A 13,875-nucleotide genomic window follows, 5' to 3' on the forward strand; every position below is an offset into this window, starting at 1 on the left:
TACACCCAAAATACTCAAAATGCAAAACCAAATAAAATAGTTAAACCTTTTCAGAGTTCATTTCATTTGTTCTATTTCTTGGAGACTAATTATCTAGCTTTTGGATTAAACAGTTCTTAGCTCCTTCTCACTCCAAATATAATTTCACTCCTGCCACTGAATTGTCCATTTTTTCTTCATAGGTATCTAGGAGAAATGAAACAAAGAGCCAACATGTCAGCTCATGGACTTTCAAGAAGACAAGTTCTTTATATATTATAGTGGACACTGTGGTCTGCCAGGTGTGTTGGCTGCTGGCTCACAACTGCAAAGCTCTTTACAAATTGTCATCAGCAGAAGAGAGACACTTTACTCAGATCATCTCCAGGTCAGGCCTCTCTCCTGGGGCTACTAGTTATTGAAAACTAGCTAGTTTTAACAGTTGGTCAATGTGAGGTTATGAAGATCTGGCTTCTTATGTCGAGGTGGGACAACTCTAGACCAACTCCAGAGCTTCCTATGGGATCGATTGAGGCCTCTGTGTGATTGCATCCCTGGTCAACTACTCCCTCTGGCCCTTACTCCTTAAAGTTTATGTCCCTGAGAACATTCCCCAATAAACCTTCCTCACCCAACTCTACATCTGCTTCTGGGGAAATGACGTAGGCAGGGTTGATCCCCACAGCAGAAATATATTGATTTACAGTTCTATGTCTGTGTCCTTTTTATCTTTTTTCCCCTTTTTTATTTTTCTTTCTTCTCTCTCTCTCTCTCTCTCTCTCTCTCTCTCTCTCTCTCTCTTTTTTTTTTGCAATTTTCCAATTGCCAGGATTGTTTGTTCCTTTAAAGTTCTTGCAGCATATTGCAGAACTGCCCAGGACACACATTCCTAACAGAAGCAGAAAAATGCCTATTCTATATTGCCCAAAATAATACTCAAGACTTTCTCTTTGAGCTAGGGGAGAAAATAGAGTCCAAACAATAAAGTAAGACTAATATGCCTTCATGGACTTCAAAGTACTTCATTTGTCATGTACTCAAGCACCTAAAAAAATTATTTTCCAATCATCCTTCTCTAGGTTTTCCTAAAGATGGATTCCAACAAAACAGGGATGTACACGAGATGAAGAAAGACAAGGAATAAGGAAACAGTGCAATCCAACACTGAGGAAGTCTGCCTGGAGAGCAGGCAAGACAGGTTGGAACACAACAACCACATACGAGTCTCTAGGAAAAAAAGAAATAGATCAACTTTTTTTATTGCATATGAACATTTGAGGTAAAACTAGTGAAAAATGGAGCATAGTTCTTTTTTAAATATTTACTTTTTAGTTGTAGGTGGACATTGGACATGATATCTTTATTTCATTTTTATATGGTGCTGAGGTGTGAACCCAGGGCCTCCCATGTGCTAGGGGAGCACTCTACCACTGAGCCCCAGCCCCAGCCCCAGCCCCCGGGGCATGGTTCTAACTGAGCAATTGTGATAACTTTCTATGGTCTAAATGTGTTTTCCCAAAATGCATGTTGAAATTTAATTTCCAAGCAAATAGTATTAAGAAGTGGGTCCTTCGGGAAGGGATTGGGCCACCAGAACTCCTCCCTTGTGCTTAGGATTAACGTCCTTATCAAAGAGGCTTCACACACAGTTCAGTCCTTTTTGTCCTCTGCCTTCTGCCCTGTGAGGACACAGCAAGAAGGTCTATGTCAGATTCTGAAATGTCAGCAACTTTTGATCTCTTTTGATCTTGGACTTTCCAGCCTCCAGAACTGTGGAAAGTAAGTTTCTGTTGTTGGTAAGCTACCCAGTCTGTGATATTTTGTCATAGAAGCAGAAATACACTAAGACACAACTTAGGGGCTGGAGGTGTGGCTCAAGCGGTAGCGCGCTCGCCTGGCATGCGTGCGGCCCGGGTTCGATCCTCAGCACCACATACCAACAAAGATGTTGTGTCCGCCGATAACTAAAAAATAAATGTTAAAAAATTCTCTCTCTCTCTCTCTCTCTCTCTCTCTCTCTCTCTCTCTCCTCTCTCACTCTCTCTTTTAAAAAAAAAAAGGGGGGGCTGGGGATGTGGCTCAAGCGGTAGTGCGCTCGCCTGGCATGCGATCCTCAGCACCACATACAAACAAAGATGTTGTGTCCACCAAAAACTAAAAAATAAATAAATATTAAAAAATTCTCTCTCTTTAAAAAAAAAGACACAACTTAAAAAATGTTTTAAAAAAGAGTTGCATAAAAAAGTACAATAATTATAGAACAGTCTGAACACTGTAGTGAATAATATTTACATTGACATAACATGAATAAATGATTGATTTAAATAAAAACTATTATATAGTCATGTGTTGCTTAATAATGTGATACACTCTGAGAAAAGTGTCAGGTGGTTTCATTGTTGTTCGAGCGTTATAGAGCATATTTATACAAACCTAGGTGGTATAGCCTACTACACACCTAAGCTGTATCATATATGTATAGTTTAGCCTATGATGAGCAGAACAACACAAGATTGGATCAGCACAAGAGATTCTGCAATCAAAAGATGAGGTTGAGGGCTAGGGCTACAGCTCAGTGGCAGAGCACTTGCTTAGCACATGCAAGGCACTGGATTCGATCCTTAGCACCATATAAAATAAACAAATAAAATAAAGGTGTTCTGTCCATCTACAGCTACAAAAAAATTTTTTTTTAAAGAGCTGAGGTTGACATAAGTTGTAGGACACTGCTACTGGTAGAACATCACCTGCTGTTTTATAGCACACATTTTTATAAGGAGAAGATGTACACTATAAAATAACAATAAAATGTATGTCATAGAAAATAGACAAACTAATAACATAGGTGTTTACTATCATTATCAAGTATTATATACTGTACATAATTGTATGTACTATACTTTTATATGATTGACATCACAGTAGGTTTGTTTATACATCCCTACAAATATGTAATATATTACACTATGAGTAATACATTACACTATGACATTCCAACACCTGCAATGCCACTAAGCAATAGGAATTTCTCAGCTCCATTATAATCTTATGGGACCACTGTCATATATGTAATCCAAAGTTAGTCAAAATGTCATTATGCAGTGCATGACCTTAATCTTACTAGAAGTATGAGGGAGGGTTTATCTACTTGACAGTCAAGAATTTGACTGTTTTGTTATCTCTGGCACCCAAAGCAAGTAGAGCAAGTCTAACATACAGTAGGTACTCCATCAATATTTGTTGAACAAATAAACCCTTTCTAGGATGCCAGAAAGTCCATAGACAATGTTAAATATAATACATCAAGTGATACCTGTATAAAGGTATCATCTAAGAATATGGTCACAAATATACAAATAGGTAAGATGGTGAAAAACAAAGAGTGTTTCTGGGACAATCAATGGGAGATCATTTGGAAGGGAAGGACAAGAAGATAGTTTGTCTTTATAAGTTATTCAATGTGGCTAGGTGCAGTGGTGCACACCTATAAACCCAGCTACTTAGGAATCTGAGACAAGAGGATCACACATTTGAGGCCAGCCTGGGCAGTTTAGCAAGACTTTGTCTCAATATAAATTTAAAAAGGCTAGGGGTTTAGTTCAATGGTAGAATGCTCTGGGCTCAATCTCCAGTACACCAAAAAAAAAAAAAAAAAAAAAAATCTTTAATGTGAGTTTTTAAAAATTGTAGGTATGCAATTCCTTGATTAAAATCTTTAAGTGGGGCTGGGGATGTGGCTCAAGCGGTAGCGCGCTCGCCTGGCATGCGTGCGGCCCGGGTTCGATCCTCAGCACCACATACAAAGATGTTGTGTCCGCCAAGAACTAAAAAATAAATATTAAAAATTCTCTCTCTCTCCTCTCTCTCTCTCTCTCTCTCCTCTCTCACTCTCTCTTTAAAAAAAAAAATTCTCTCACTCTCTCGCTCTCTCTTAAAAAAATAAAATAAAATAAAATAAAATAAAATCTTTAAGTGGGCGGCGGCCACGGGGGTTGTGGGTCAGCGGTGGAGCACTCACCTAACACATGGGAAGTGCTGGGTTTGATCCTCAGCACCACATAAAAATAAATAAAATAGGTAGACACAATATTTTTTATTTTGTTTAGTTATTTTTTTGTGGTGCTGAGGGTCAAACCCAGCGCCTCCCACGTGTTAGGCCAGTGCTCCACCGCTGACCCACAACCCCAGCCCTAAAAATATATATATTTTTTTAATATTTGTTTTCTAGTTTTAGGTGAACACAATATCCTTATTTTGTTTCTATGTGGTGCTGAGAATCGAACCCAGTGCCTCACGCATGCTAGGTGAGCGCGCTACCACTTGAGCCACAACCCCAGCTGCATATTTTTTAAAAAAAATCTTTAAGTGGAGTAAAATGAAAAGAGTTTAAAATAAAAAAAATTGTCTCTAATAAAATATTTTTAAAAGAAATGACTAAGCAATAGAAGCTGGACACAAAATGATAATTGTAAGCCATTTATTTAAAAAAATGTCAAATAAAATCCAATTGTTTAGATAAGATGAGGCTGACAAAGCTAATAAAACTCAGATTCTAATGCACTGCAGAGGAATCGGCTGATGATGGAGGTAGGGAAAGCATCCACAGTGATTTATTTTGCACAACTTCTGATTTAACTTAACATTGTGACAGCGGACAAGGTTAGATAACGCCACACTATGCAATTATGGCTACTGTAAATTGTTGTATTGCTGAGCAATCTACATATTCATTTGATCATGATAAGAAATATAGGGTTTTTTTTTTAATGGAGTAAGGTAGACATAATTTCCTTGCTTAATTATTCCAGTGCTTAACTGTAACATTTTTTTTGAGTTTTCCCCCCAAAAAAAAGAAAAATTAGTTATCACTTTCTTTCTCCTTGTAACATTAGTAACATACGTCTTTTGGACTGAGCTCAGGTAGGTCCTTTTGACTATGATTCGTATAAGAAAGCAAGGACTTTGAAATCAAGCGATGTCACTTGCAAATTCTGTTGCTTCTGACTGTGAGCCTGTCACTTAGCTTCTCTAAGCCTCAGTTTCCCATCTTTCAAATAGGGTTACCAATAGTTACTATATGATATTATTTAAAAACTTAATTAATTGGTATGGGGGGCGGATACCTAGCAAAGTGGCTGGTGCTTGACAATAAATGCCAGGCAATATCGTAATTTAGGATTTAGACTGTTAGATTTTGTGACATGTTTTTTCATCTTCCCATAAGTTTACCTTTGACATATATGTATTTTTTAATAAATTGAATTAAAAATTGGCTTTAAAGATTCCATCAGATGCTTTGAGACAACGGTGCTGTAGCCAAACCAAGGGATTAAGAACTTCTGCCGAGTTCACTTCATAGAGCTGTTTTGAACAAGGGGAGCCAAGGAGAGGATTGCTAGCTAAGTGGTGATCATGTGGGGTCTTTTCAACACTGTTCCATCTATTTTGTACATATTTGAAAATTCTTATATTAAAAAACTGAAATAAAGTTAGGCTCCCCCCAAAAAGAAAATGTGTTAAATCAGTTTTACCAGGCGAAGCATTTGTTGGTATACGTCCTCAATTGTTCAATGAGTCAGCTTAGAAAAGAAAGAGGCCATTTTTGTGTGTGTTTTTCTTTATATTCATTTTTGTTTTTATTAAAGAGAAAGGCCTACATAAAAATAATGAAGATTTCATCTCTTCAGCTAAATAGGCCTTGGCCTGCTACTCGCCTAAATGAGAGACCCTCTGGGGAAATATAGGCAGGCAGTGTTGACAGTCAGGGCTTGGCACACTTTCTCTGCATTGATGCTAAATCAAAGCTTCAGCTAATGACCAGGGCTGCCTTGTTGCTAAAGCACTTGTCTTGGGAGTGACAATAAGACTGAAGGTGTAGCTATTAATAGGTTATAACACCTCCTTCTTTTTCTGTGTTATTTGCTGCAAACATTCAAGTGTTGCTTTGTAGAAACCTAGATAAGTCATTATTTAGATATTTTCTCACTTAAACTCCCCCCGCCTTTTTTTTTTTTTTTTGAATTGAGGATTGAACACAGGGGTGCTTAACCACTGAATTACATCCCCAGCCCCTTTTATATTTTATTTAGAGGCAGGGTCTCACTGAGTTGCTAAGTGCCTTGCTAAGTCATTGGGATTATAGGTGTGCATCACCACACCTGGCCCTTTTTTCTTTTCTTTCTTTCTTTTTTTTTTTCTATAGTTAAAAAATGATGACTCCTTTCCTACCCTCAACTATTTGACAGGGTTGCTGATGCATTAAGTCATACCAAGCCTCGTCTTACCACAAACGCTGTGTTTTGCTGGTCCTTCAGGTGATTCATCTACTGTATACATATACAAATTATAGTTCCCCAAGGTTGTTGTAAGAATTAATTACTGTTTGCTCTACCCTTTGTGGTCCTCAGATGAAAGGCACTAAGGGAATGTAGTATGTCTACATAAAATAATAACAGGATGGGGGCTGGGGATGTGGCTCAAGCGGTAGCGCGCTCGCCTGGCATGCGTGCGGCCCAGGTTCGATCCTCAGCACCACATACAAACAAAGATGTTGTGTCCGCCGAAAACAAAAAAAAAATAAATATTAAAAAAAAAATAACAGGAGAACACATCATAAAGAATGTGGGGGGCTGGGGATGTGGCTCAAGCGGTAGTGCGCTTGCCTGGCATGCGTGCGGCCCGGGTTCGATCCTCAGCACCACATACAAAGATGTTGTGTCCGCCGAAAACAAAAAAAAAAATAAATATTAAAAAATTCTCTCTCTCTCTCTCTCTCTCTCTCTCTCTCTCTCTCCTCTCTCACTCTATCTTTAAAAAAAAAAGAATGTGGGGATCTTCTGAATGAAAGATGGTGTGTTAATTTCAAGTTATCTTTATCATTGTTTGCAGAAGAATCAAAACAGATTTTCAGGTGAACATGCAATTGATAAAAGAAGTCAGTACACGATAATTCTGTTGAAGCCTAAGGAAATATAGCCTTTTTGCTTTTGGATACCTAAATATCAAAAAGGAAAACAAACAAAAAAAAAAAGAATGAAAGGAGGGGAGTATAGACTCGATGATTAAAGAAGATGGCCAAAAAGCAACCATGAAGATCCTTGATTCTTGAGACTCTTTCTCCATTGAGATAAACATTATAAACTGGCCAGAAGTAGTTTATTAGAAAACACTTGATCTGATTTTATTTCTCATAGTTTTGTGTGGGTGGGAGAAGCCAGTTTGAAGAAACAGAAGGGAGGAAGAAGGGAGGAAAGTCGGGTAAACATAAACATCAGTGGGCACAGGAAAAGCCACAGAGTTATTTCAAACCCACTCTTCTATGTCACTCCTACTAATAATGAGGACTAAAAATGTTTCCTTGCATTCCCACCTGCCTGGGTCAGATCTCTCAGAGCTCAGATCTGGATTACAATAGTAGACCCAGGCCACCCTCCCTGAACGCATTTTGACGCTGTATTCCACACCCATCACACTGATTCCTCTTCCAAGGGAGCAGGTCTTCAGTTCCCAGAACCCCTCACACCTGCCCTGTGGTTTGCTCAGTGGCATTGTTCTCCTTGGAAATGTGTCCTCTTTCGTCACCCTCACATCACTATGATAACTCATTCTGAAGTTTTCTGATCAATTTTTTAAACCTTTATTTTTTTTATTAAATTTTCTTTTTAGTTGTTGATAGTCCTTTTTTTTTTTTTTTAAAGAGAGAGTGAGAGGGAGAGAGAGAAAGAGAGAGAGAGAATTTTTTTTTCTTAATATTTATTTTTTAGTTCTCGGTGGACACAACATCTTTGTTGGTATGTGGTGCTGAGAATCGAACCCGGGCCGCACGCATTCGAGGCGAGCGCGCTGCCGCTTGAGCCACATCCCCAGCCCGATAGTCCTTTATTTGTTTTACGTGGTGCTGAGAATCGAATCCAGTGTCTCACACATGTCAGGCAAGTGCGCTTTCGCTAAGCCTCAGCCCTAGCCCTTAAACCCTTATTTTTTAATTTTATTTATTTTTATGTGATGCTGAGGATTGAACCCAGTGTCTCACTCAAGCTAGGCAAGCGCTCCACCACTGAGCCACAACTCCAGCCCGTTTTTTAACAATTTCAAAGATCCCTCCACTATGATTGTTTTCAATAATCTCAGCTTTCATGTTTGGTCTCATGTACTTGAGGCTATCACCTCCTGGAGGGCAAGGACTGTTCTTCATATACATTTGCATCTCATAGAGTTTAGTTACTCAAAGAGAGGCAAGACTATAAGGAAGTTTTTAATTTGATAACATCCAGAAAACTGCTGATATAAATACCAGACATGTCTACATTCTATCCCTGACCCATGAATAAGGACTTCAGATCAGGGAACAAGGACCACAGGTCGTGTTCTTTGATATAGGAGAAGAAATGTTTCATTAGTTATGCCCAAAGCCTGAAGGCAACATTATCCTCCAGATTTGTCTCTTTCCTTTGTGTGGCACTAATAAACTTCCTGGTTCTCCAGGTTCCCTGATTGCAAGAAGAGTGAGTCCCAGAAAGAGAACATGAGTTTCCAGACTGGAAAAGAATATGCCTTGGGCTGGGGCTGTAGCTCAGTGGCAAAGTGCTTGTCTAGCATGTGTAAGGCACCGGGTTCGATCCTCAGCACCACATAAAATTAACAAATAAAATAAAGGCATTCTGTCCATCTATAACTACAAAAATTTTTAAAACTTCATTTTTATTAAAAAAAAAAAGAATATGCCTCATGACATATGCCTATTACCAATGGTCAGAGTGAACTGCCTACAAGATCCTCATCATCTCTGGGTAATTCAGAAAATCCAGTTTATGAATCTCCTAAGCTGACGACTATTCTGCCAAAGAAAGCCTGTCAGAGCGGTCAGCCCCAAGCCTTACTTCCACACAGGCCCCCTGCAAAACCATTACGCACTTCCACTTGGAAAACCATCTGTCCTGACTTGGGCTACACCAACAAAGCCACAGGCTTTAGACCTAGGTGGCCTCATGAATCATGTCTCATGATTCATGGTGATTTATTAAGTCACTGTTAGTCAGCTTTCTGTCATAGTAACAAATATCTTTCATAAAGATAAAAGGGTTATTTTGGCTCGTAATTTGGGGGATTTCAGCTCATGACGGGCTGATCCTTTTGCTTCTAGACCTGTGGCAAGTAACACATGGTGGGAATGTGGCAGAGCAGAACAGCTCACCTCTTCACAAGCCAGGTAGCAAAGAAAAAAAGAGAAAGAGTCCCGGTACCACAGTCCTTTTCAAAGTATGCCCCAGATGGCCCAAAGACCTCCCACGAGGCCCACCTCTTAAAGTTTACACAACTTCCCAATAGCACCTTCCTGGGGACCACCACTCCAAAACATGGGGCCTTTGAGAGACATTTACCATCCAAATAACAGCAGTCACCTGAGTCCAGCAGCCAACCCTCTGTGCCCGTGTCCTTACTTGAAATAGGATACTAACTGAGTGACTATATGAAAAACCATTCACCCAGGGCCCAGCACACAAGTTCTCAATAAATAACAATTATGCAAAAGCAAGTACCAGGTAAGATGATGAGAAAACTAGTGTAGCCCCAGACTACTGACTCATTTGGCAAAATGTGAGGAATAACTTGTTGAACTTGTTAAAGTTTTGTGAATACTTGTTAATTCCTCATTTCTGTTGATTTCTTTTGACTACAAATTTGTTTTCCCATGGCAATCACCAGGAATTCCTCCAAAAGGAAAGGGCCTCTCAGATTTTTTTTTTTCTGAAGTCATTAAGGAGAGCTAGAGAAAGATGAATAGATCATTTTTCAGACTACCTTGTGAGGCGACACATGGATGGGGTGGTGGCAAGTGTGGAGAACAAAGGAGTGCAGGACGGGTCATATGAACCTGAGGGAAGAGGTGTCCACGGGTGTCACCAAATCTCAAGCAGTACTTCAGATCTTGCGAACAGGAACTTGTGACTTCACTGACAGTTGGCCTGATGCTTTTTCTCAGCGCTACAAAGACAGTCTCCAATCCTGTAGTAGATAAAATTACTTGTGATACAAGGGAGATTTGGATTAATACCAAAAAGGAATATGCCTTTTTTGGGGGCGTGAGAGTGGAGGCAGTGCTGGAGATTGAACCCAGGGCCTCCTGCATGCTAGGCCAGCACTCTACCTCGGAGCTACAGCCCCAGCCCTAGGAATATGCTTTTTTGTGTGTGAACATTGCTCTGAGATATTGAAATACATTGCATTCAATCTATTCCTTGGGTAATTTGGAAATTTTAAAAAATTTACTCTGATCTTCCACAAACATTTCTGAATCCTCGATGTCTTCTGAACATACAAGACCAAATTGATTTTTTGGTTTGACTCCAGAGTCTTCACTCAGTCTAATTGGAACTGGAAGTGTGTTTTTGTTTATCCAGCACTATTAGGTGGATTTTCCTCCTCCTCTTTGGCATCAGGGTCTAAGTGTCCAGATTCTGGACCCTACTGCCAAGGCCCTGTTCCCATTTCGGCTGCTCTTTTGATGTGTGATCTTTTGGCAATACTCCAATTCATAAGGCTGCCATCAGAATTTTAAGTTAGTACATTTCAAACAATGCCTACACATAGTGAACATCCGGTTAAGATTAGTTTCTATTGATACCTTTAAAAATTGTTGATGTTCAATGAATTGTCTAAAAATGAGTTCCAATACATTTTACCTAAAAGGCAAAAAAAAAAAAAAAATGGTGAGCGTGTGGTTTTAAAAGGCACTGTAGCATATGATCATAAGCATGGATTTGTCTGCCCAACCCCCTCTGGCTTCACAGGGTCTCCATGGAGTTACTAACCAAAGTCCCCATTTTCTCAGCTATAAAAATAGGCACATGGCATAGGCTGGGCCCATATTTTTTTTTTCCTAGAGTTTCCTATTTGTTGTGCTGAGTATGGGGGTGGGAATGGGGAGCCCCTCTTGCTTTTGCCAAAACCTCTCCTCATTCTCTCCCTCCACATTATGAGTTCTTTTAAAAATCTCTCTGCAGTATCCTTTCCCTTTTTATTTTTATTATTTTTTTTAATTTTAGTATTTATTTTTTAGTTTTTGGCGGACACAACATCTTTGTTGGTATGTGGTGCTGAGGATCGAACCCGGGCCGTACGCATGCCAGGCGAGCGCGCTACCGCTTGAGCCACATCCCCAGCCCTCCCTTTTTAATCATTAAGTATCAATTTTTCTATTCTACTTTCCAAACCCACCTCAAATGCTGTTTCTTCCAGAAAGGCTTCCCTGTCACCCACCCTCATAGAGCTCACCAAACCTTCATTTGGTCTTCATTTCACAGATGCTCTGTGCCCACAGTTCTGCTGACCTTCTCATGCTGTACTGTTATTTATTTGCTACTTATATATCCCCCTCTTTGGGGCTTAAAAGTTCTTGTGGACGAGGGATGATGTCTCATTCATCTCTGTTTCTCTAGAGTTTAACAAGTTTTCACCACAGAGTAATTTTCTGATAAACATTTCTGAATGAATGATTGGATGGATACATAGATGTGTCTGGTTTTCAGTTGTGGAATATCTGACTGTTGTCTCAACTTGATCTCTCCTCTGTTCCAAAAGAGAGTCATTATCATGAAATCTTCCCAGAAATGTAAATTCCCCACTTGAGTGTCAGAAAGAACACTTAGATACCTAGTAGTGAACATCTGATATCTCATACACCTGAACATCTCTTTTCCTACCACATAAGTCACTAATGATGTGGGTATGCTTATATGTTCATAAGGAATCAAGGAAGAATAGGCTAGTGGGTACTTGACACAAAAATCAAAACATCTGGACTCTGTCCTAGCCCTGTCACCTGTCTCAGTGACCTTTAGCTAATGGAAGATTAATATTATAAATCACCATTTTATAAAAATAAAATTAAAAAGGGCTGAGGATGTAGCTTAGTTTTTGAAACTTAAATGTCTTTTTTAAATTATAGGAATAACCCCTACCTTTTTCTATCTCATAAGATGCAGTATAGATGAGTTGGAAATATATAAGGATGATTTTTAAATTGTTTTAGGTTGTTATATTGGTTGCAAAAACCATAAGCATATTCATATTGTACAAGGTAGTATATGGTTTATTGAAAGAAGCATACATAGGGAAACTTTTCAAAAAGAAAATAAAGACAAACCTTAGCCACAAGTCTCAGCTAACCAAGAAAACAGGAAATGGCAAGATCACTAGATCACAAAGGAACTTTGGGAACCTGAGTCCAGCTGAACTGGACAGAGACTATACTGTGGTTTCTGAACTGGAAATTTCTTTAGGATCTAGCACGAATTAAGTAACCCTCTATAGCAAGAAGGTGCTCATATTTCCTGAGTACTTAGCTATTGACATTATATCTTTTCTTTCTGTGTCTGTTTCTTTCAGTGACTGCCTTTGTTCCTACTACCAACAAATTAACCTTCTAAATCTGTCGTGCAAAAAACAGACAGACTGTTGCTGAGGACCCGAGGACAAAGCTCTGGCCCCAGGTTGCCTCACAGGAAGCCAGACAGCCAATAGTTAGCTGTTGTTGGGTCAGAGGCACTTCCCTGGTCCAGTTGGTGGTGACCATGGTGACAGAGTCAAGAGGAACAAATATATCCACTTATTCTTATGCCTGGGGCTCTTGCTTTAGCAGACAGTGCTGAAGATTCCCCTTAAAAAAAGATAGGTACATTATTCCCTTCAAGTGAAACAGACTGTACTTCAATATATTTGAAGCACATAAAAATATTGATGGTATTATTTGTTTATTTTTGTGATACTAAGGATTGAACCCAGGATCTCACACATGCTAGGCAAATGTTCTACTACTAAGCTACATCCTCAGCCCTTTTTAATTTTATTTTTATAAAATGGTGATTTATAATATTAATCTTCCAGGATTTGAAGACGTCTATCAAAATATAGGAAAATTCTCTAAAAAATTCCCTCACGACCCTCCTGATCACTACCCTCTCCTGCCCAAAGGAGACCATAGTTCTGATATTTTTTTCCACCAAAGATTTCCTGTTCTAGAATCTTGTATAAGTGGAATCATGTGCTTTTATTTTTCATTTTTAGCCATACTGATGATTGAGCTCAGGGCCTTGAACACTGATCTGCATCCCCATCCCTTTTATTAAATTTTATTTTGAGATATGGCCTTGATAAATTGCCCAGGCTGGCCTTGAACTTGAGACCTTCCTGCCCCGGTCTCCAAAGTAGCTGGGATTATAAGTGAGCCACTATGCTTAGCTATATTTCTTTTGTGTATAAGAATTATTTCACTCAGCAAAATGTTATTGCATTTATCATTAGTTTGGTCCTTTGTATTGATGAGTAGAATTTTAGGTGGATATATGATGGTTTATTTAGTTTTTCTCCTATTGATGGACAGTTAGGCTATTTCCAGTTTGGGGCCATCATGAATGAAGCTGCTATGAACATTTTTGTCTAAATCTTTATAGACACATGTTGTCATTTCTCTTAAGAAAATATTCAGAAGTTGGATTGCCCATTAATTCATAGGTTTGGAGATAGATGTTTTGCTATTTGTATAACAGCAAGAAGATCCACTCTATGCATCATACTGATCTGAACTCTCACCTATTTTGTTTCCATAAATTTTTTCAATGATTACTTTTTTAAACTTTATTTTATTTATTTATTTTTTTTAATGTGATGCTGAGGATCAAAGCCAGTGCCTCACACATGCTAGGCAAACGCTCTATCACCGAGCTACAACCCCAGCCCTTCAATGATTATTAATGCAAAAAAAACCAAAACAATGACTCCTTCTGCATCCCAATTTAACATGAAAAGAAGAATGATGCTTATAGACCTGCAAGTTCTCTGTTAAATGGAATTTACTTCTAGATTAAATATGTCTGACTTCTCCCCACCTCTGCCTTT

The 13,875-nt window shown here is 38.9% G+C and overlaps 1 long non-coding RNA gene across 1 annotated transcript; it reads left to right on the forward strand.

Moving 5' to 3' along the window:
• Nucleotides 1-206: 206 nt before the first annotated feature.
• Nucleotides 207-12,706, forward strand: LOC308652164. The gene is made up of 3 exons (XR_014022742.1): nucleotides 207-367; nucleotides 1,059-1,177; nucleotides 12,367-12,706. It is a non-coding gene; the product is annotated as an uncharacterized lncRNA (long non-coding RNA).
• The last annotated feature ends 1,169 nt before the right edge of the window (nucleotides 12,707-13,875 follow it).

The sequence above is a fragment of the Spermophilus citellus genome (genome assembly GCF_964194105.1).
Source record: "Spermophilus citellus genome assembly, chromosome: 6".
Lineage (NCBI taxonomy): Eukaryota > Metazoa > Chordata > Mammalia > Rodentia > Sciuridae > Spermophilus > Spermophilus citellus.